This window comes from Heptranchias perlo, chromosome 22 (assembly GCF_035084215.1).
Source record: "Heptranchias perlo isolate sHepPer1 chromosome 22, sHepPer1.hap1, whole genome shotgun sequence".
Classification (NCBI taxonomy): Eukaryota; Metazoa; Chordata; class Chondrichthyes; order Hexanchiformes; family Hexanchidae; genus Heptranchias; species Heptranchias perlo.
The window spans coordinates 11,809,822-11,833,626 of NC_090346.1; positions in this window are offsets into that span (position 1 = coordinate 11,809,822).

A 23,805-nucleotide genomic window follows, 5' to 3' on the forward strand; every position below is an offset into this window, starting at 1 on the left:
AGAGATTAGGGGTTCCAAGAGAAAACTGAAAGGGGACACAGCAGTAGATACAAAACCTAACATCAACAAATGATTTCAATACTTAGTGTCAGCGACGGCTCAGTTGGTAGCACTATCGCCTGAGTCTGTAGGTTATGGGTTCATATCCCACTCCAGAGACCTTGAGCACAAAATCTAAGCTGACAGTGTAGTACTGAGGGAGCACTGCACTGTTGGAGGTGCTATATTTTGGATGAGGCATTAAACCGAGGCCCCATCTGCCCTCTCAGGTGGACGTAAAAGATCCCAAGGCACTATTTCGAAGAAGAGCAGAGGCGTTCTCCCTGGTGTGCTGGCCAATATTTATCCCTCAAACAACATCACTAAAACAGATTATCTGGTCAGTTATCTCTTTGCTGCTTGTGGGATCTTGCTGTGTGCAAATTAGCTGCCCTGTTTCCTACATTACAACAATGACTATGCATCAAAAAGTACTTCATTGGTTGTAAAGCGCTTCGGGATGTTGTGAAAGGTGCTATATAAATGCAAGTCTTTTAGTTGCCTTTCATGGTGCTACATGCTTTCTCATTTAAACTTTACATCCCATTCTCTCCAGCCTCTTATTGTCCATTCTTCACTGTACCCATACACCGAAGACCGTAGAAGACAGGCTCTCTTTGAAGAGAATTCTAGATCAGTTATTTTTAGAGACTGTTGTCATTTGAGCCTTGCAAGTTTGAAAGCCTGTTCTGGTTCCAGGAATGTGGAAAATGCTTAACCACAGCCACGATTCTGAAACCTAAAAGTCACAGCACTTTCAGATTGTATTTGGACAAGAGTCTTGGTAGAATCTTCTCTTCACCTCCAAGCCCCATTTTGTTTCCTAATTTTTGCTTTAAAGATCTTCATAGGATAGCTTAACATGGGAGGAAGTTTGGATTCCCTCAGTAACTGGCATTATCAAGCTAATTAGCAGTCTCGTCCCCAGTACACAAAAGGCAGATGGAAGGAAATTAACTTTCCAGCGTTTTCATCATTGTGGTTTCGCCTCCATCGGCTTCAACTCTACCTGAGCGTTTACAAAAACAGGGGTTGTAATTGTTTATGACTATCTTGTAATCTTTTAAACATCATATATAAAAATAAAAAGATACAGTGCTGGGGAATGGAGCACTCTCCTATTTCAGGCACCCAGTATCAGAATGTACCAGGTCAAGTACTGCACAGCAAGAAGCAGAATAACACTCCCTCTACTGTCTCCCAGTGATGTGCCTCAGGTCCAACTGCAGAATAGTGCTCCCTATAGCATATCCCACCGCCCCCCACCCCATTTTCAAAAGCAACCTTCTGTGACCTGAGTGATGTAGTCATCTGGCACCAATTTGGAGCAGTTTTGAGTTGTAGTCCAATGTCTATTGGGAATGGGAATGAGACTGGGCAAACTCATTTCACGGAGAATCCCTATAGCCAACAGAAATTCATCCCATTAGTTTAGGCTGCATTTGAGACAAAAGGTCCCAGACGTGAAAGACCAGAGTGGGACCCACTATGCCACCCAGTTCCCCAGAGTGTTTTGTTAATGAAATTATAGAGTGTGCTTTGTACTTAATGCAAATAAATCCAAGTCTGATCAAATGTTGGTATTCAGAGGGATTTGGGTGTCCTTGTACATGAATCACAGAAAGTTAACATGTGGGTACAGCAAGCAATTAAGAGGGCAAATGGTACGTTAGCCTTTACTGCAAGGGGGTTGGAGTACAAGAGTAAGGAGGTCTTGCTGCAATTATATAGGGCTCTGGTGAGACCACTCCTGGAGTACTGTGTACAGTTTTGACCTCCTTACCTAAGGAAGGATATACTTGCGTTAGAGGGGGTGCAACAAAGGTTTACTAGATTGATTCCTGGGATGAGAGGGTTGTCCTATGAGGAGAGATTGAGTAGAATGGGCATATGGAGCTTAGAAGAATGAGAGGTGATCTCATTGAAACGTATAAAATTCTTAGAGGGCTTGATAGGGTAGATGCTGAAAAGCTGTTTCCCCTGGCTGGAGGGTCGAGAACGAGGGGTCATAGTCTCAAGATAAGAGGTCGGCCATTTAGGACCAAGATGAGGAAAATTTCTTGACTCAGAGGGTTGTGAATCTTTGGAATTGTCTCCCCCAGAGGGATGTGGATGATCAGTCACTGAGTATATTCAAGACTGAGATCAATGGATATTTGGACTTTAAGGGAATCAAGGGATATGGGGATCGGGCAGGAAAGTGGCGTTGAGGTAGAAGATCAGCCATGATCTTATTGAATGGGGGAGCAGACTCGAGGGGCCGTATGGTCTACTCCTGCTCCTATTTCTTATATTTTTATGAGTATAGGGAGTTTAACTCTGCATCTTGCTATACTGCACCTGACCTGGGAATGCCTGATGCTGTCTCTGGGGTGCCTGAAATAGAAAGTGTTCCATTCCCCAGCACTAATGTCCTTATGCACATCTTGTGTCTGCTTTTCTGGAAAAAAGTTGTGCACCAAACACTTGCATTTTGTATTTTTTCCTCCTTGTAAGGTTACTGATAACTTCCTCGCCATATGGAAAGACACACATTAGCTCATTTGATAGTGCTCTTTAAGATCGAGATGATGTGAAGGACCAAGTAGAATAACATAGTAAAACACTGTCCCTTTACCACTTCTTTCAGACAGATGGATTTAAAGCCTTCTTCCTTTGATAGTCATCTTGTCTCTTTCTCTTGAAATCTCTCCTTAAACCTTTCTGCCTTGCTAATTCTCTTTGTCAAAAGCCTTCTCAAAACCTATCGTGCATTTGGCCACCTCCTCTACCGCTCTGCATCAGCTTCTCCTCCATGAAGTCCTTGGGCTGTTCACAAATGTTAAAGGCTGCACATAAATGCAAACTGTGAATGCTTAAAATTAATTTTCTTCCAACTTTTTTCAGTTCTCCGCTTTGCACCATACCTTGGCTGAGGTTGGGCGGGTGAGCTCGTACCAGCTCCTCTCACAATGCCAATGTCTGACCAGCCACGAGAAGGCGCATGGGAGGCTAAACTACCCTTCCGCATTTCCTGCAACCTCCACCGGGGGCACCTTCTCCAGCGATTCGTCAAAGAGCAGCAACTTGCTGCATGGAAATCCTTAAGGAATAGTTAAATTCCCAAATCTTTGGTACAACAGCCGGTGCTGAATAAAATATGCCAGTTATATTGCTGTTGAGAAGGGTTCTAGCACAAAACGCTCGAGCTGCTATGCAGCAAATACCGTTGAATATATTTGGATTCCAAATATAGACAATAACACTGGTAGAATTGTGCGTGGGATAAAGAAGCAGACAGCATCCTGAGCCACAAGTAGATAGATTAGACTTTATCCAAAAGTACCCCCTCCCGAGCTGCAAGCCTCTACCACATTCTGTGGCCTCCCTGTGCTGGCAGGACCCCAATATGTGCCTCTAGTGGCACAGGCACCTGCCAGGATTATTTAAATGGGGCCATCAGGAGATGTTCCTGAAGGGCAGGTCCCAGCATATAAACTGGAGTCAAAAGTCCCACAGATTTTCAGCCCCCAAATCTCAAGACCCCTTGTTTTAAAAGATGCCACGACACTATTCGAAGAAGAGCAGGGGAGTTCTCCCGGTGTTTTGGCCAATTTTTATTCCTCAACCAACATCACTAAAAACAGATTAACTGGTCATTTATCTCATTGTTGTTTGTGGGACCTTGCTGTGTGCAATTTGGCTGTCATATTTTCCTACATCACAACAGTGACAACATTTCAAAAGTACTTCAATGGCTCTGAAATGTTTTGGGACACCCTGAGGTCGTGAAAGGTGCTATATAAATGGAACTTCCTTCTTTCTTTAAATGGTTTACAAATTTAAATTGTAACATTAAAGAATTTATAGTATGAAATTAATGGATATAAACAAATTTTGATGCACTAGATACATATTTATATTGAGATTGATCCTCCCGTCCGTCGCTCCTCATACAAATACCACAACATCCATATTTGTTGGGAGAATGGCTCTTGCATGGAATTCAGCAATTACCTTTACACACCTCATAGAATCGTACAGCATAGAAGGCGGCCATTTGGCCCATCATGCATATGCCGGTTCTTTGAAAGAACTATCCATTACTCCCACTCCGCCTGCTCTTTCCCCACTGCAAATGTTTCCTTTTCCAGTATTTCTCCAATTCCCTTTTAAAAGTTACTATTGAATCTGCTTCCTCCACCCTTTCAGGCAGTTCCTGATCATAACAACTCGCTGTGTAAAAAAAATTCTCCTCATGTCCCCTCTGGTTCATTTGCCAATTATCTTAAATCTGTGTCCTCTGGTTACCGACCCTCCTGCCAGTGGAAACAATTTTTCATTATTTACTCTATTAAGACCCCTCAATTTTGAACACCTTTATTAAATCTCCCCTTAACCTTCTCTGCTCTAAGGAGAACCACCCCAGCTTCTCCAGTCTCTCCTCATAACTGAAGTCCCTCATCCCTGGCACCATTCTAGTGAATCTCCACTGCACCCTCTCCAAGGCCTTGACATCCTTCCTAAAGTGTGGTGCCCAGAATTGGTCACAATACTTCAGCTGAGGCCTAACTAGTGATTTATAAATGTTTAGCATAACTTCCTTGCTTTTGTACTCTATGCCTCTATTTATTAAGCCCAGGATCCCGTATGCTCTTTTAACAGCCTTGTCAACTTGTCCTGCCACCTTCAAAGATTTGGGTGTGTAAATTCTCAGGTCTCTCTGTTCCTGCACCCCTTTAAAATTGTACCATCATAGCAGACATCTGAATAAACTTTACATGGTCAGAAAAACAAAGTACTTTCATTATTAAATGATAACCTTTTACGTGTCTGCAGCATAATCTCATTTGGTTATCGAGCACATAGAAGGTCAAGAGGCCTATCATTACATATCCTAAACCGAATCACTTTGGGAAGTAGTTCAGGGGATGCTCTGTCTTCCTGATATCTCTAATGGCACCAGAGATCTTGCCTTTATATGTTAGGGGAGACCAATCAATGGCCCTTTGCAATACTATCTATACCTTCATTGGGTTTAAGTGCAGCATTAGCAAGCTTTCACGTTCGAAACATATGGTGCACCAAACATAATTGCGAAAGGAATTGAGCCTGTGGGAGCTGTGCTAGATCTTCACATATGTCAACCATGATTCCTGTTCATCACACTTAAGGAATTGCTCTTCCTGGCTGGGCCCAGCCTAAGTAATGCAAATAAAGCGTCTAAATGTTATGCAAAATTAACTGATCAAACTTTTATTGAGCAACCGATTATCCAGAAAATGCTGTATTGGTGTATTTGTAACACACACACAATTTAAATATGCCAGATATAAAGCACCTTAAGATTGCAAAATATTTCCTTCGTATCTTAAAAGGCATGGCTTCTGTAGCCATTTGGAAAATGCCCCAAATCAATTGAGAACTGGACGGTAGACTCAGATAATTAGCTGACTGACCAACCAAGATAGCCGCAGCACAAAACAATGTGGAAACAGAATTCGGAAACCTCATACAGACAGGGGGGCTACTGGGGTCTTCAATTAATAATGTGGAATAACCTGATCAACTGCTCAAGTAATGCACCAACTCATCCATATCTCAAATGTCTGCTGTGCGTAGTGCCATACTCTTTAATTGCCTAGGTTCTTCAGTAAAAGTGACACGAGCCCACTATAAACCATTGTTATCAGGCTTCCTGAAGGGCTTCAAATGCTGCCATCACTCAAAGCATGTTTAATAATTAATGCCAACATATGTCAATACATAGCTCTGTACGTGGCATGACAGACAACAACTCACTGGAAATGCATCACCAACTTATATTCTTTCCCATCCTTCCTAAAAGCCACAAGGGCACAAAACTATTTAGCAACAAAACAACATTTATTGTAAAAAGGAGAATTGTCACACGATACTCAATATGATAAAAGGAAGGCGTCCAATGGTAAATTCAGCATTTCTACATTCCTCCAAAAAGGGAGCCAAGTGCAACTCCCCAACTGCAATGCAGGAGTATTGGATTTACCCTTTGAAGCCTTCCTTTGAATGTTAAGAGCTTGTGGATTTCTTTGTTTCCAGGATTGAGAATGCAGTTACCTCTGCTGCTACCTTCCCCTCTTTATTCTGATCCCTCCAGAGTCTTCCATCCACTCCAGCCCTAATCCCTCAAGGCACTGCACTTTGTCTCTCCCGTATCCCCTCCTGCCCTCTCCAGGTTTGTCTCTTCCATGAGACTCACCTCCTTCTCCCTTGATCTCCTCCCCACTCAACTACCCATCCTGATCTCTTAAGCTAGCTGACATTGATGAAAGGCTCCCAATCTTTCCAAAAACCAGGCAACATGTGAACACTTGCTCATCAACATTCTATGCAATAGTCATTGGGTCTTTAATTGTGGATGATTGACAGCTCTGACTTCTGGGACTTTGGACTGGATAAATCCTGGTAATTCTCCAATAATTCTGGCAGGAAATCGGAACTTTGTGGATGGACCGGGATTCTCGTCACCCACATTCAACACCGCATCTAGAAGGCCTACCAAGCAAAGCATCTGACTGCATCGTCCAAAATCTTGCCGCTCATCAGACTGAAAGAAGCCTATTGTTAAAAGGGTATTTTAATCCCTGATAGATTCTAATTGTATTGTTTTTTCAGTATGTTGATCTATCTTTTGGTTTTGATGTATTAGTCAGCCAGTATATAAATCTGACTAAGTAACTTTAGCCTTTGCGGTGCTCACTAACTTACTTTGGCTCCTGGTCTGACAACGATTCTCATCCTGTTTTTTTTATTATTCGTTCATGGGATGTGAGCATTGCTGGCAAGGCCGGCATTTATTGCTCATCCCCAATTGTCCTTGAGAAGGTGGTGGTGAGCCGCCTTCTTGAACCGCTGCAGTCCGTGTGGTGACGGTTCTCCCACAGTGCTGTTAGGAAGGGAGTTCCTGGATTTTGACCCAGTGACGATGAAGGAACGGCGATATATTTCCAATTTGGGATGGTGTGTGATTTGGAGGGGAACGTGCAGGTGGTGTTGTTCCCATGTACCTGCTGCCCTTGTCCTTCTAGGTGGTAGAGGTCGCGGGTTTGGGAGGTGCTGTCGAAGAAGCCTTGGCGAGTTGCTGCAGTGCATCCTGTGGATGGTACACACTGCAGCCACTGGGCACCGGTGGTGAAGGGAGTGAATGTTTAGGGTGGTGGATGGGGTGCCAATCAAGTGGGCTGCTTTGTCCTGGATGGTGTCGAGCTTCTTGAGTGTTGTTGGAGCTGCACTCATCCAGGCAAGTGGAGAGTTTTCCATCACACTCCTGACTTGTGCCTTGTAGATGGTGGAAAGGCTTTGGGGAGACAGGAGGTGAGTCGCTCGCCACAGAATTCCCAGCCTCTGACCTGCTCTTGTAGCCACAGTATTTATATGGCTGGTCCAGTTAAGTTTCTGGTTCAGTGGTGATCCCCAGGATGTTGATGGTGAGGGATTCGGCGATGGTGATGCCGCTGAATGTCAAGGAGAGGTGGTTAGACTTTCTCTTGTTGGAGATGGTCATTGCCTGGCACTTGTCTGGCGGGAATGTTACTTGCCACTTATGAGCCCAAGCCTGGATGTTGTCCAGGTCTTGCTGCATGCCAGCACGGACTGCTTCATTATCTGACGGGTAGCGAATGGAACTGAACACTGTGCAATCATCAGCGAACATCCCCATTTCTGACCTTATGATGGAGGGAAGGTCATTGATGAAGCAGCTGAAGATGGTTGGGCCTAGGAAACTGCCTTGGGGAACTCCTGCAGCAATGTCCTGGCCTTGCCCCCTCCCTATCTCTGTCACCTCCTTCAGCCCTACAACACTCCGAGACCTCTGCGTTCCTCCAATTCTGGACTTTTACGCATCCCCGATTTCCATTGGCCCACCATTGCCGGCTGTGCCTTCAGCTGCCTAGGCTCTAAGCTCTGGAATTCCCTCCCTAAACTTCTCTACCTCTCTCTCCTCCTTAAAGATGCTCCTTAAAACATACCTCTTCGACCAAGCTTTTGGTAACCTGTCCTGCTATCTCTCTGTGGCTCAGTGTCAAATTTTGTCTGGTAACTCTGCTGTGAAGTGCCTTGGGATGTTTTACTGCATTAAAGGCACTATAAATGCAAGTTGTTGTTTATGCACTGGTCTGTTGGAATGATATTTTCTACCTTACAAGCGAACATGGTGGGCATCCCATATAATCTATGGTGTACTATATAGCACAATTAGTTCAAAACTAGGGATCATGAATATAAGATAGTCACTAATAAATCCAATAAGGAATTCAGGAGAGACTTCTTTACCCCAAGAGTGATAAGAATGTGGAACTCGCTACCACAGGGAGTGGTTGAGGTGAATAGCACGGATGCATTTAAGGGGAAACTAGATTAGTACGTGAGGGAGAAAGGAATAGAAGGATATGCTAATAGGGCAAGGTGAAGTAGGGTGGGAGAAGGCTTATGTGCAGCATAAACACCAGCATAGACTGGTTGGGCTGAATGGCCAGATTCTGTGCCAGATTCTGTGCTGTAATTTCTATGTAATTCTATGTGAACTGTACAGCACCCTACAATTTTCCTTCAATTCATGGAAAGCTCATCTGTGATTTCCCGTTACGCTATCCCGTTGGGCAAGGCCCCGCACCAGGAACACGCATTCGTTAAATTTACCCACATGCAGGATTGAAGCCTCAAACAGTCACCAGTCACCCATCAAAGTCCCTTGGCTCTTCCTTCCTGCTGAAGGAATTTCATTTGTTCCTTGTAGTGGGCACAATACCAGGTGACCCGAGCCAACTCTTTAAAGGTTTGTGCAATTTAAATTTAGCGTTGTCTGCCATCGCCTATGATTGGGCCTACCTTTGAAAGTTGAGATACTTAATTCTCCAGGGAGAAGGTCCATGAACTTGGCAAGGATTTGCAAGGCCATTCTTGAATTATTTAGTTTGCATCGTTGCGGCACCAAAAGGCAGGTAGAAGTGGCCTATGCTACATCCTTCTTTCCCATAGGAAAATGGGTCAATAATGTATCCTGTTAATGGCCTTTCTGCTTTCACAATCCAGCCCTGATCATTAAATCACAAGTCAAAATCCATATTCCTTCCAAGCTAAAAACAACTCTATAAATGATAGTTCTCTGTAAATACAGTCCTGCAATTCTGTCACGAAGATTTACTTCGAGTTACATTGAGTCTACAACACAGAAACAGTCCATTCAGCCCAACAGGTACATGCCAGTGTTTATGCTCCACACTCCCTACTTCATCTAACCCTATCAGCATAACCGTCTATTCCTTTCTCCCTCATGTGTTTACCTACCTTCCCTTTAAACACATCTATGCTATTCACCTCAACTACTCCTTGTGGTAGCTCATTCTACATTAGTAGACTCGTGTCAGCTTTGACCAGAGAAATATGCCAACATTTTGCCAAAATGCCACCAAAATTGGCAAGGAAACACTTTAGCAGTGAAACTTAATTTTCCATGCTATCGAGTTGGGCCAGATTTAGCAGAATGATCTGTAAATGTTGAACAGCAAAGTTTTAAAAGCAGTTTGTTGCCCAGAGTTGTGACTGGAAAGTGAAATGCTTTCATATACAAGGCGGCATTTTAACGGCATGAATTGGTCACCACATGAGCTAGGCCCAACCCCTTTCTCTTGAGAAACCAAAGTGGAGGTTCAAGGTCTGTAGTGCGGGTGCCCGTCAAGATTGAAAAGAAGAAAAGGGATGAGGCAAATCAGGAAGCAGCGATGTCAAGCTTTGGGTTTTAAAAGCCTGATATTGTAGGAGAAATGAAAGACCAAAAGTTCTACAGTTTTGAGGACCTGAGAAAATTTAAAAAATTTTTAAAGAGTAGATGGCCCTGAAATTCCAGGGGCCACAGAGGACAGAGAGAGGATACAAGCCATTCCGTTGAGATCCTACCCTATGTGATCTGCACAGAACATTCTGATTGTGTGTGTGTGTGTGTGTGTGTGTGTGTGTGTGTCAGTAGGGAGGAGGCATGTCTAGGAGCACTCCCTGGTTACCCCAGGGATTTGGTGTAGCTCACTAATCAGATAACATACGCCCAATAATATTTCCATCAATGGCCCCTTGCATGCTCTTCGACTCACGTTCCGGGAGCCTAGCTCATTCACGAAAACCTGAGAGGCAGACATGTCCTTGGGGACTGGAATCCTTTCCCACTAAGTGGCAGATGACCCCTGTGCATTGGTCCTAGCTAGACGAGCAGGAGGCACAGGGTTTTACCAAGGCTTCTCCACCACTGTCCAGACACCAGAAAGATGCAGGTGAAGAAAACAAAGACTTGCATTAATACAATGCCTTTTACGACCTCAGGACGTCCCAAAGTGCTTTACAGCCAATGAAGTATTTTTTGAACTGTAGTCACTGTTGTAATGTAGGAAACGTGGCAGCCAATTTGCACACAGCAAGATCCCACTAACAGCAATGTGATAATGACCAGATTTTAGTGATGTTGGATGAGGGATAAATGTTGGCCAGGACATCAGGGAGAACTCCCCTGCTCTTCTTCGAAAGTGTGCCTTGGGCAGATGACCCTGTGTGTTGGTCCTTGCTAGACAAGCAGCACGAGAGGCACGAGGTTTTAGCCAACAGTCCATTACACAAGCTATTCAACCGTTAGCTCAGCACGGACTGGGAGATCAAACCTCGAACCTTCCTGGTCCATATGACCCAACGTGTAGTAAATTCCACCAACTGTGGTTGAGCTCAACCTGAGCTTCCAAAATAAAACTGAGCATGACTGGACTATCACAGTAGACCAGGCAATGAACTACTATCAAGACGTACCAAGCAACTAAAGGAAACAAATTAAAAGTTTTTTCACTGCTGCAACAGCAAACTGCGCAGGGATCTTGACAGAATTTTGCTGAGTTTCAATATCCAACAATAGAATCCTAAGAACACAATCTAATTCTTGACAAGCACACCCACTGAATCTATTGTTAGTCAGATTACACAGTGAGTAGCTCAGTGTCACAGATCAGGACAGTCCCAGTTTCATTCTGTGCCGGGTTAGCTGATTAAATCCAAAGTGGTAATAAGGGGTCGGAGAGCTGGCCCTGGGTTTCCTTGTCTGTTTTTTTTGCCTCTCCCAGGAGATTAAGAGATTAAGTGGCTGCTAGGGGGTCGGGGAGGGGGAAAGAGGAGGGAGAGGTTAGAGGGGGTGGGGGGGTGGAGAAGAGGAGGAAGAGGTTAGGGGTAGTGGGGGGGGGGGGGGAGAGGAGGGAAGAGGTTAGGGGTAGTGGGGGGGGGGGGAAGAGGAGGGAAGAGGTTAGGGGGAGTGGGGGGGGAAAGAGGTTAGGGGGAGTGGGGGGGAAAGAGGTTAGGGGAGTGGGGGGGGAAGAGGTTAGGGGAGTGGGGGGGGGGAAAGAGGTTAGGGGAGTGGGGGGGGAAAGAGGTTAGGGGAGTGGGGGGGGGGAAAGAGGTTAGGGGAGTGGGGGGGGGGGGAGAGGTTAGGGGAGTGGGGGGGGAAAGAGGTTAGGGGAGTGGGGGGGGAAAGAGGTTAGGGGAGTGGGGGGGGAAAGAGGTTAGGGGAGTGGGGGGGGAAAGAGGTTAGGGGAGTGGGGGGGGGGGGGGAAGAGGTTAGGGGAGTGGGGGGGGAAAGAGGTTAGGGGAGTGGGGGGGGGGGAGAGGTTAGGGGAGTGGGGGGGGGGAGAGGTTAGGGGAGTGGGGGGGGGGAGAGGTTAGGGGAGTGGGGGGGGGAGAGGTTAGGGGAGTGGGGGGGGGAGAGGTTAGGGGAGTGGGGGGGGGAGAGGTTAGGGGAGTGGGGGGGGGAGAGGTTAGGGGAGTGGGGGGGGGGAAGAGGAGGGAGAGATTAGGGGAGTGGGGGGGGGAAGAGGAGGGAGAGGTTAGGGGAGTGTGGGGAGGGGAGAGAGAGGTTAGGGGAGTGGGGGGAGGGGATAGGCAGTGTCTAGTCATGATGCTCCTCACTTTGGGAGTGTGGGGCAGGCTTGATGGACCTGCTGTTCCTTTCCTGTTCGTATGTTCATAAGTAGACATTTGTCTCAAGCCCCTAAATGAATGGATGGTAGGTTTTAAGGAGCACCTTAAAAGAGGAGAGAGAGGTGGGGAGGTTTAGGGAGGGAATTTCAGAGCCTGAGGCCTAGACGGCTGAAGTCACGGCCGCCAATGGTGGGGTGAAAGAAGTCAGAGATGCACAAGAGGCTGGAAGTGGAGGAACGCAGAGATCTCGGAGGGTTGTAGGGCTGGAGGAGGTTACAGAGATAGGGAGGGGCGAGGCCTTGGAGGGATTTGAAAACAAGGATGATAATTAATCAGCAACGCCTGCTGAAAGTGCACGGCTACGGCATCGGGTGAGAGCGGGATCATGATCACCTATGATGCCCGCCTGTGCTCGGCCCACTGGCACTCACTGACAAAACTCACACCCGAATAATGGCCACTGGGGCGAGGAACTAGAAGGCAATCCATCCATCTCGTACTGTAGCCCTGAAAGGGGTCAACATCCTCAAAAAGGAGGGGGAGGTGAGAAAGTTGATGAGAAAAGAGAAGCTTAAAGATTAGGATACAAAACATATGAAAATGACACGCAGGAAAAGACCAGCTAGTCCATCAAGCTTGGCCTGTACACCTAATGTCTGGAGCATCGTGACTAGACACTTCCTACATAGCGCCCTCCCCACCCCTCGACAAACTCCTCCTCTCCCCCCCCCCCACCAACCCCCCACCATTTGCAGCCATGTAGTCTCCAGGTAGAGGCAAATTCTAAATATGTAGATGAGGGAGAAAGGAATAGAAGGCTATGCTGACAGGGTTAGATGAAGCAGGGTGGGAGAAGGCTTGTGTGGAGCGTAAACACCAGCATGGACCAGTTGGGCCGAATGGCTTGATTCTATGCTGTAAATTCTATGTATTTCTATGTAAGGGAAAAAAAATACTCTTGAAAATTCCTCTCTGACCCCCCTCAGGTCTATGCCAGCAAATGGGCAACGGATAGCTCTTGTTGCATAAAAATGGCCTGCTTCCTTCCCCCACACCATACACAGCCTCTGAGTCAAATGATCAAACACCTTCAAGGAACCTGACCTTTCAAACAGAACATTTAAACTTGGCAACAACAAAGGATGAAGCTGCCAATATTTAAGAGGTTACAAATATTTCAATCACCATCACTGCAAAGCCTTAAATTTCCATTAAAAAGTATATCGTGAACTTGGCAGCAACAAGGACAAATCTACTAACTCTCTACATTTCTGGGTTCCAGCATTATTCAATTTGTAGGCTTTTTTTCTTTCGAATAGTCAGCAGGTTTATGATTGATTGCAGTGGGAAAGTAGGACATGCTAGCGAGAATGGCAAAACAAATCACACTGGATCTCATCAGCATCTGAGGGCTGAATTAATACAGCATTTCTTTTGGGGTAGTCTCGTTACACCGAGATTTCATCACCAAAAAGGAGAGAGGGATCCTGCAGCCTTATGTTTACAGCTTATCGAATTGAGAATCCTCGTTATCGATGGCACTCGAGCTCCTAAGAAGGTTTGATTGGTAAATGTGCCACTTTGTTACCTCTAGACTTGACTATTCCAATGTTCTCCTGGCTGGCCTCCCGCCTTGCACCTTTCGTCATCGAAAACTCTGCTGTCCATATCGTAACTCAGACCAAATCCTGTTCACCTATTACCCCTGTGCTCGCTGACCTACTTTGGCTCCTGTTCCGGTAACACCTAGATTTTAAAATTCTCATCCTTGTTTTCAAATCCCTCCATGGCCTCATCCCTCCTTATCTCTATAACCTCCTCCAGCCCTACAACCCTCCGAGATCTCTGCGCCCCTCCAATTCTGGCCTCTTGCGCATCCCCAATTTTAATCGCCTCACCATTGATGGCCGTGCCTTCAGCTGCCTAGGCCCTAAGCTCTGGAATTCCCTCCCTAAACCTCTCTGTCTCTCTACTTCTCTCTCCTCCTTTAAGACGCACCTTAAAACCTACCTCTTTGACCAAGCTTTTGGTCACCTGTCTTAATATCTCTATGTGGCCTGGTGTCAAATTCTGTTTGATAATGCTCCTGTGAAGCGCCTTGGGATGTTTTACTAGGTTAAAGAAGCTATATAAATGCAAGTTGTTGTTGTTGATTTAATGCTCTCTTGCTTGTCTAAACGTCCCACAATTTTTTTTTTTGCTTTCTTCACTGCTGCTGTTAGTTTCAGCAATCTGTCTACCAGTACCCCAGATGCTTCTCCTGTGTTGTGGCCTGTCGACTAATACAATTTAGTGTACACTCCTACTGTTGATTCCACTTCCCCAGTCTCATCATTTTCTGTTTTTTGTGATAAACAGGCTGGGCTCCTTTCTCTAGAAAAAAAAGGGACTGCTGAGGGTGACCTAATAGAGGTCTTTAAAACTATGAAGGGTTTTGAAAGGGTAGACGTAGAGAAGATGTTTGCACCTGTGGAGAGACCAAAACTAGGGGACATAAATATAAGATAGTCACTAATAAATCTAATAAGGAATTCAGGAGAAACTTCTTTGCCCAGAGAGTGGTTAGAATGTGGAACTTGCTACCACATGTAAACATGCAAATAGCAGAGATACCTTTAAGGGGATGCTAGATAAACACATGAGGGAGAAAGGAATAGAATCATAGAATCATAGAAGTTTACAACATGGAAACAGGCCCTTCGGCCCAACATGTCCATGTCGCCCAGTTTATACTTGTCCCAGTTGCCTGCACTTGGCCCATATCCCTCTATACCCATCTTACCCATGTAACTGTCCAAATGCTTTTTAAAAGGCAAAATTGTACCCGCCTCTACTACTGCCTCTGGCAGCTCGTTCCAGACACTCACCACCCTTTGAGTGAAAAAATTGCCCCTCTGGACCCTTTTGTATCTCTCCCCTCTCACCTTAAATCTATGCCTCCTCGTTATGGACTCCCCTACCTTTGGGAAAAGATTTTGACTATCTACCTTATCTATGCCCCTCATTATTTTATAGACTTCTATAAGATCACCCCTAAACCTCCTACTCTCCAGGGAAAAAAGTCTCAGTCTATCCAACCTCTCCCTATAAGTCAAACCATCAAGTCCCGGTAGCATCCTAGTAAATCTTTTCTGCACTCTTTCTAGTTTAATAATATCCTTTCTATAATAGGGTGACCAGAACTGTACACAGTACTCCAAGTGTGGCCTCACCAATGCCCTGTACAACTTCAACAAGACATCCCAACTCCTGTATTCAATGTTCTGACCAATGAAACCAAGCATGCTGAATGCCTTCTTCACCACCCTATCCACCTGTGACTCCACTTTCAAGGAGCTATGAACCTGTACTCCTAGATCTCTTTGTTCTATAACTCTCCCCAACGCCCTACCATTAACGGAGTAGGTCCTGGCCCGATTCGATCTACCAAAATGCATCACCTCACATTTATCTAAATTAAACTCCATCTGCCATTCATCGGCCCACTGGCCCAATTTATCAAGATCCCGTTGCAATCCTAGATAAAGGCTATGATGATAGGGTGAGATGAAGAGGGGTGGGAGGAGGTTTGTGTGGAGCATAAACACCGACATAGACCAGCTGTATCTGTGCCGTAAATTCTACGTAATATGTAATTGTAGGTATCGACATTAAACATCACCTGCCACTTGCTAGCCCAACTCAGTGCTTGATGCAAATTCTTCTGTGTTTGGTCCACTTGCCGAAATCTTGTTTAAATGATTCCTGCCCCCTCCCGGCCAAGATTGGCAACATCAGCTCTGTTTTTGTCTCCACTTCCGAAACATTTATGTACGTTGTAAACAAAAGCAGCCCAAGCACAGAGCCCTGAGGAAGCCCCACTAGTCACCTCCTTCCGTGCTGACACAGCTCTCTGTGGAGCTGCCCTTTGTCCCCTCCTTTTCAAAGCACAGCTATGTGTACTGGATCTTATTAAAATACATTTGAGTTAAACAACAGCTCATTACTTTGAAAATCCATAAAATGTTGCAAGGTGTAATCATTTCATCACCTCTCCATGTAATTAACACTCCCACCGGATTTTAGTAACTGAATGATACACGTTTACATTAAATGACATATCTTTCTGTCAAAGCTGGTTTAAGAACAGAAAAAGTCAGTTTTATCCAATATAATATCATATACATTTCAAACTCGTAGAGGTGTACAAGATAGTCAAGTGGCAGATCCTGAACTCTACCTCAAACTAAACAGTGACTGTAGGACAAAGGGGTACAGGTGCAAACTGCTGAAAGGCAAATTTAGGGCGGATATCAATAGGTCCTTCACACAAAGAGTGATGGAATAGACTTGGGGTAGGTTAATGGAAGCAAAAACCTTGGTGTTATTTAAGAAGCAGTTGGATGCTGTGATGGGAGAGTGGAGGGTTTTTCTGGATGGAGGAGTTGAGATGAGTCTATCTTATGATCTTGAGATATAGATGAAGTTCATCTCTTAAGGAAAATAAGTTGTGAATGTACCAGGAAAACATTTCTCTATTTGTTTATTTGTCCTCCCCATCTGATCACTTCATAGAATCATACAGCATAGGAGGCCATTCAGCCCATCATGCCTGTGCTGGCTCTTTGAAAGAGCTACCCAATTAGTCCCACTCTGCTGCTCTTTCCCCGTAGCCCTGCAAAGTTTTCCTTTTCAAGTATATATCCAATTTCCTTTTGAAAGTTATTATTGTTACTGAATAAGCAACTGAACTGTTCCTCAGTTTTACCAACATAAGATTTTAGCAAGTGGGCGATATCCCTTCATGTCTCAATGGACACTGTGTCCTTTAAACTCAAGATTCATTCAATCTCAACTATCACAACATGGTTACGTCTTCATATCCAGATTCGCTGACCTGAATTAGGTGGACGAACAGCTGGGTTAGGTCCCAAAAAAATACTTGGGATTTCTTTCAAAACTGATTAATTGGAAGAACTGTGGCTCAGAAGAGAAAGATTTTCTTTTCTAAACTAGGTCATATTTATATAAAGATAGCAAATCCCTTGGGAACTGGGTGGTGCAGTGGGTTAGTCGCAGGCCTTTGACCCGAGTATACTGATCAGTTGCATGTTTAGTATCTGACACTAGCACAGACTGATCAGTGGTCAGAAGGGAGGGAGTGACCTGAAGAAAAGAGTTAGTGCGGGCAGTGTTTGGGAAAATCTTTGAGTTATCTCTAAGCAGCACATTTGAACGAGAAACTGAACTTAACGTTATAAGAACAAGACAAGACTATTTGTTCCCCTGAGCTTCCTATACGCTATGTACAAATTTCCTGTCGTGGACATTTCCCAATTTATTTGGTCTTCTAAGCAACATCCATTATGAAGCTGTTCCAAGTTTTCCCCACAGAGGCCAATTTCAGAACGTTATGGTTCACGCGCTCACTGACCTCTGCCCAGTTGTTCCTGCCAATCACAGCAATGCACGGATTCCAGCAAAAAACACACGCACAAACACACACATTATGTATTTCTGAAAGCAAGCTTTCCTTGGCACCAGGAAGACATTTTTTGTTGTTGTTGCAAAGCAGCATCTTTAGCTCCTCCGTTCACACAGGAACATGCGGTGACAGTTGGAGAGACTTGGGTTTTAAATAGCACTCCAAAGTTCTCCCACGTTTTATGATGCCCGCAGTCACTGAAGAGACACTGCATCGCTCTTTGTGGGGTACAGTGCTCAGTGCGGAACTGAGCCACACTAACTAGGTTTGGGGCTAAATTACGAGGACAGGTCATACAGACTAGGCTTGTATTCCCCCTGAGTATAGAAGATTAAGGGGTGGTCTAATTGAGGGGGTAGAATTTCTGCTTTGGGCACAATTGGGAAATTGCACCCTAAATGCGTTTGAAATTGCCCTGGTTAGGTTACAGTTAAAGTTTCCGATAAAATTCATTTGCATAATCACAAATGCAAAATCTTCAATGAACCAGCGCAATCGGCAGAGTAATAGAATGTAATCATTTATTTTTTTTCTTTCCATTAGAAAGTATTCCTTGATGTATTTAAGAGTGGTAACCTGGTGCAGTTTTATTAATACAGCTGGAAATGGGTTTATCACCAAAATTAACATTTTTAATGAGAGTGTCCAGTCCTCCACCTGTGAGTAACCTGATTTAAAATTGCTGAAAATGACTTTAAAAAATCCATTGGTGTACACTAGTCAATTTCTTAGTAAATTAAATATTTTTTAATATGAAAAGACTTTTAAAACGTGCCTATTAGTGCCTGTGCACCTAAGAAAATTTGAGGAGGCTTCCCGAATCAGTGCAATCTCACACGGTCGACCTGTGGGCGGGGCCTGATCCCGGGGCGAATTGAATCTTAAACCAGGGTAAAAGATCGCGGAAAACTCAAACGTAGGTGGATTTGGACATAACTCACTTAAGTTTAAAATTCCCCCGATCTTTTGCACTGGTTCGGTTGATTTCACCCGGATTGTGCTGATAGAACCAGAGTAAACAAATAGAAACTCGACCCCAAGGTGTTTAAGATGATTAAACAACTTGATGGGATGGATAGAGAGAAACTATTTCCTCTGGTGGGAGATTCCAGAATAAGGGGGTATAACCTTAAAATTAGAGCTAGGCCGTTCAGGGATGATGTCAGGAAGCACTTCTTCACACAAAGGGTGGTGGAAATCTGGAACTCTCTCCCCCAAAAAGCTGCTGAGGCTGGGGGTCAATTGAAAATTTCAAAACTGAGATTGATAGAGTTTTATTGGGTAAGGGTATTAAGGGTTACAGAACCAAGGCGGGTAGATGGAGTTAGGATACAGGTGAGCCATGATCTGATTGAATGGCGGAACAATCTCGAGGGGCTGAATGGCCTCCTCCTGTTCCTATATATCCTGGTCTGTGCTCAATTAGCTCAAATCAGCTGTGGGAGAGGTTGTACAACTAGCCTTAGCCCACCTGCTCTGGAGAAGGGGAAAGTGATCCAGAATTCCCAACCCCCACCCCCTCCCAATCGTTACCCAGTGACTCCTGCGGGAAAGTGTACGTGTCTGGATGCGGCATGAAAATCAAGCTCAACTGTGATATCACCCCACGGTCAAATAGCCCACCGATAATCATTGTCTGGACTCACATGAGGGGAATGGTGACTTGTGCGAGGTGAAGGAAAGCATTCTGCAACCCTTGGAAACGTAGCACAGCATGAGTCAGTACCATCAGGACAAGAGGAAACCCCAAAAGCAAAGGTTTTCAGGTTTCAGTGACACGCATCAAACGATTGGACCTAACAAAGATTGATCAGACTATTTACTCGATGGCGAGAAGCTAGGAACTGTGGATGAGCTGAGAGATTTAGGGGTCCAAGTACAGAAATCACTAAAAACTAACAAAAAAAAATTTAAAAGGTGAATGGAATGTTGGCCTTTATCTCAAGAGGGTCGGAATACAAAGGGTGGAAGTTATGTTACAGCTGATGAGAGCTGTGGTTGGACCCCATCTGGAGTACTGCGTTCAGTTCTGGGCACCGCACCTGTATGTTATTTCAAAACTGAGATTAATAGACTTTTATTTGGCAAGGGTATTAAGGGTTACGGAACCAAGGCGGGTAAATGGAGTTAAGATACAGATCAGCCATGATCTAATTGAATGGTGGAACAGACTTGAGGGGCTGAATGGCCTACTCCTGTTCCTGTTGCACATGACATCACAACATGATGTGTCTACACCTATTTACAAGGATAACTAATTTTCAAGTGACAGGTAAAAGTCATAGATCACAGAGGCACAGATGGATCCATTGCGATGACCACTGTACAAAAGAGAATATGAAAAAGAAGAAATATTCAGCTCTACTTATTGCTTAGGTCCAGAAGTTCGACCAAGTCAGACTATTGACATCGCCCTGTTACCTCCTCCCAACTTCTGTTGAATCAGGAATCTGTCCATTCTATTTCTTTAAATCTGTATTCATTGAATTAGATGGCAGTTTAGTCAATAAGGCAACAGCAAAGTGAAGTAGCTACTCGAAGTTGCGATTCTCCTCCAGTCATTCCTATCATATCTCTTTCCATCTCCTAGTGCAGCAACACATCTACCACATTCATGAGTCACCCCCTCCCATCCACATAGATTTCACTCCCTTGACGGATGATTGATTTAAAGGAGTACCTTCCTCAAAAAAGTATTTGCCAAACTTTCATAGCCACTAGAAAAACTAGACATCATTTTTAGCACACAGACATCACATGCAAATGACAAGATGAGTTTTGACTTAATTGTGGTTCCTAGCAAGCGCAAAATGAAACTACTTTTTCATAAAGATAGGCCCCTTTAAAGTGCCACTATTTCTCTCTGGTTGCCTTTTGAACCCTTTCAAAAGTATCTTTGTTTTTTTTTCTCATTACATGGTGGCCAAATCAGTTCTCTGAGAGTGAGCTCACTGAGATTTTACACAGATTCAATCATGGCCTTCAAAAGGGAACTGGATAAGTACCTGAAAGGAAAAAATTCTCAGGGCTACAGAGAAAGGGCGGGGGAGTGGGACTAGCTGGATGGGTCTTGCATAGAGCCGGCGCGGACTCGATGGGCCGAATGGCCTCTTTCCGTATCGTAACCTTTCTATGATTCTAACACAGGACAGAACATAGAAAGAGCCAAAAGTCACAGAGGCCATAAACTCTATTCCTTCCACAGGCCGTGTACAATATGTTCTGTAAAGATCTGTACCAATCTTTATGGTTCTGCAAAGTTTCTTCCTGCCCAAGGGTAACTCAAGCTGTACCTCGACTACCTGTCTACCTTCCATCCTATGGTTCCATGGTCCCAGCAGACGAGAAATGTTAACATTCCACAGAGCATTCAGTCACCTGCACCTCTAACCCTCAGTCCCATTCCTACCCACATATTTAACCAGTTCTTTGATAGACTGCCCCTTTGGGGTTTAATCTCCTCAGGTCTTGCACTGGTTAACATGTGTTGTGCTATTTTAATGTGGTCAGAATGAGTTAATAATTGTGCTAATTTACATAAGTGTATTAGCCAGCATGCTAGCAGAAGAAATGAAACCCCCTCCCCCAGGATCTATATAATAACGGGGTTAATTTTCAACACTACCTGGGTGGAAATCTGGTGGATCAGATCGCCCTTCCTCCTCCATTGTAGAACCAACCTGATTTATATTGTAGCCCACTGATTTCAATGGAGCAAAAATCAGGCAAGTTCTATAATGGGTGGGCAATCTGCTCTGCCAGCTTGCCGCCCAGCCGGAATAGTTGAAAATGACCCCCGATCAGTCCCTATGCCCTGGCAATTCTCAACATACAGCATGAACCAGGATATGGCCAACTGGGACAATCAAATCTTATTCCTGCAATATCTCATTTAATAGTGTGTCCTTCACATATGTTGTATTTTTAAGTCACTGACATGCCTCAGTCCACATTTCTTGAATATTAAGTGCCATCTGCCACATGCAATTTGTATGTTGGTTTGGCTCTGTTGTCACTTGTAAAAGTTAAAGTATGTTCCTTCCGTGTTCAAATGAGATGCTAAATAAGGCCCCATCTGCCCTCTCAAGTGGACATAAAAGATCCCACGGCACTATTTCAAAGAAGAGCAGGGGTGTTCTCCCTGGCGTCCTGGCCAATATTTATCACTCAACCAGCATCTCAAAACAAGTGATCTGGCCATTTATTACATTGCTGTATGTAGGAGCTTGCTGTGCATGAATTGGCTGCCACATTTCCTACATTACAACCATGACTGCACTTCAAAAAGTACTTCATTGGCACTTTGGGACATCCTGAGGTCGTGAAAGGCACAATAGAAATGCAAGTCATAGAATCATAGAATCATAGAAAGGTTACAGGACGGAAGGAAGCTATTCGGTCCATCGAGTCCGTGCCAGCTCTATGCAAGAGCAATCCAGCTAGTCCCACTCCCCCGCCCTATCCCTGTAGCCCTGCAATTTTTTTCCTTTCAAGTACTTACCCAGTTCCCTTTTGAAAGCCATGGTTGAATCTGCCTCCACCATCCCCTAGGGCAGTGCATTCCAGATCCTAACCACTCCTGTGTAAAAAAGTTTTTCCTCATGTCACCTTTGGTTCTTTTGCCAATCACCTTAAATCTATGCCCTCTGGTTCTTGACCCTTCCACCAATGAGAACAGTTTCTCTCTATTTATTCTGTCTAGACCCTTCATGATTTTAAATATCTCTATCAAACCTACTCTCAATCTTCTCTGGTCTAAGGAAAACAACCCTATCTTCTCCAGTCTATCCACATAACTAAAGTCCCGCATCCCTAGATTCATTCTAGTAAACCTTTTCTGCACCTTCTCTAAGGCCTTCACATCTTTCCTAAAGTGCGGTGCCCAGAACTGGACACAACACTCCAGTTGTGGTCAAACCAGTGTTTGATAAAAGGTCCATCATGACTTCCTTGCTTTTGTACTCTATGCCTCTATTTATAAAGCCCAGGATCCAATATGCTTTTTAACCGCTTTCTCAACCTGCCCTGCCACCTTCAACGATTTGTGCACATATACCCCTCTTTAAAGTCTTTAAAGAAAAGAGATTTGCTCTGAACATATATAACTGACCCAAGCAACAATGAATAAGCTGTTTCGAATTCAAATGCTAAACTCCAAGTCAGAAGGCTGTGCAATGTGAGTATTTATATGATAGCACGAAACCCAAACTCTAATCTCATCATTTGGGAAAAGGATGGTTAATATTTACAGAGAGCTGATGTTCGTATATTAAATAAACAATTTTACCTGAGGCTCAGCAAATAAATTGTCCGAATCATGGAATCCTGCAGGGGAGTAACCTACATATAATACTGGGGGCAGTACTGATGATAATCTGGGGCAGGGGGTGGGTGGGACTGGAGTGAACTTATTGCTTCTCCCAGCATTAAATTAACAATAATTGGTCACAGCTGTGAGATGTTTCACCATTAACACAATTAATGTAGCTAATACACTGTGGAAGTCAGTGTTAAGCCCCTTTTATATGAATCTTGATTTGCTTTTTTGTCCGAAATACAAGATATTTTTGGTGCCTCACCATTTGGAACATTATAGAAGAAGCTGCTTCAAGGGATTTTTTTGTATGGCAATAACAGCAACTTGCATTTATTTAGCACCTTTAACGTTGTACAATGTCCCAAGGCACTTTACAGGAGCAATTTTCAGACAAAATTTGACACTGAGCTATAAGAGATATTAGGACAGGTGACCAAAAGTTTGGTCAAAGAGGTAGGTTTTAAGGAGGAGAGAGAGGTAGAGAGGCGGAGAGGTTTAGGGAGGGAATTCCAGAGCTTAGGCCCGAGACAGCTGAAGGCACGGCCATCAATGGTGGGGCGAAGGAAGTGAGGGATGCAAGAGGCCAGAGTTGGAGGAGTGCAGAGTTCTCAGGTGGGTTGTAGGGCTGGAGGAGGTTTCAGAGATAGGGCGGAGAAATAAGAGAGATGACATAATGCAATGGGAGGATTAAGGAAATTTCACAATAGTACCAACCCTATATAATTGAATTCTTGACCTCTCTCCTCCCCCCTCCTCTTTATTTAGGTCAGCCCTTTAAAGGGACTTCTTCGGTTCGATTGTGCCAGTTCTGATGAATATTCACCTCCTTTTCTCTTCCAGATGTTAGCTGACCTACTGTGCATTTCCAGAATCTTCTGTTTCCGTTCCACTACATATTAAGATCCGTATGATAATCAACATGCTGTCAATTAGAGAGCAAAAGGAGGGGGATGAGGAGAAAATATTAAATAATGTAAAAAAAATAAATGTTATTAATAACATTTCCACTCAATTAATTTTT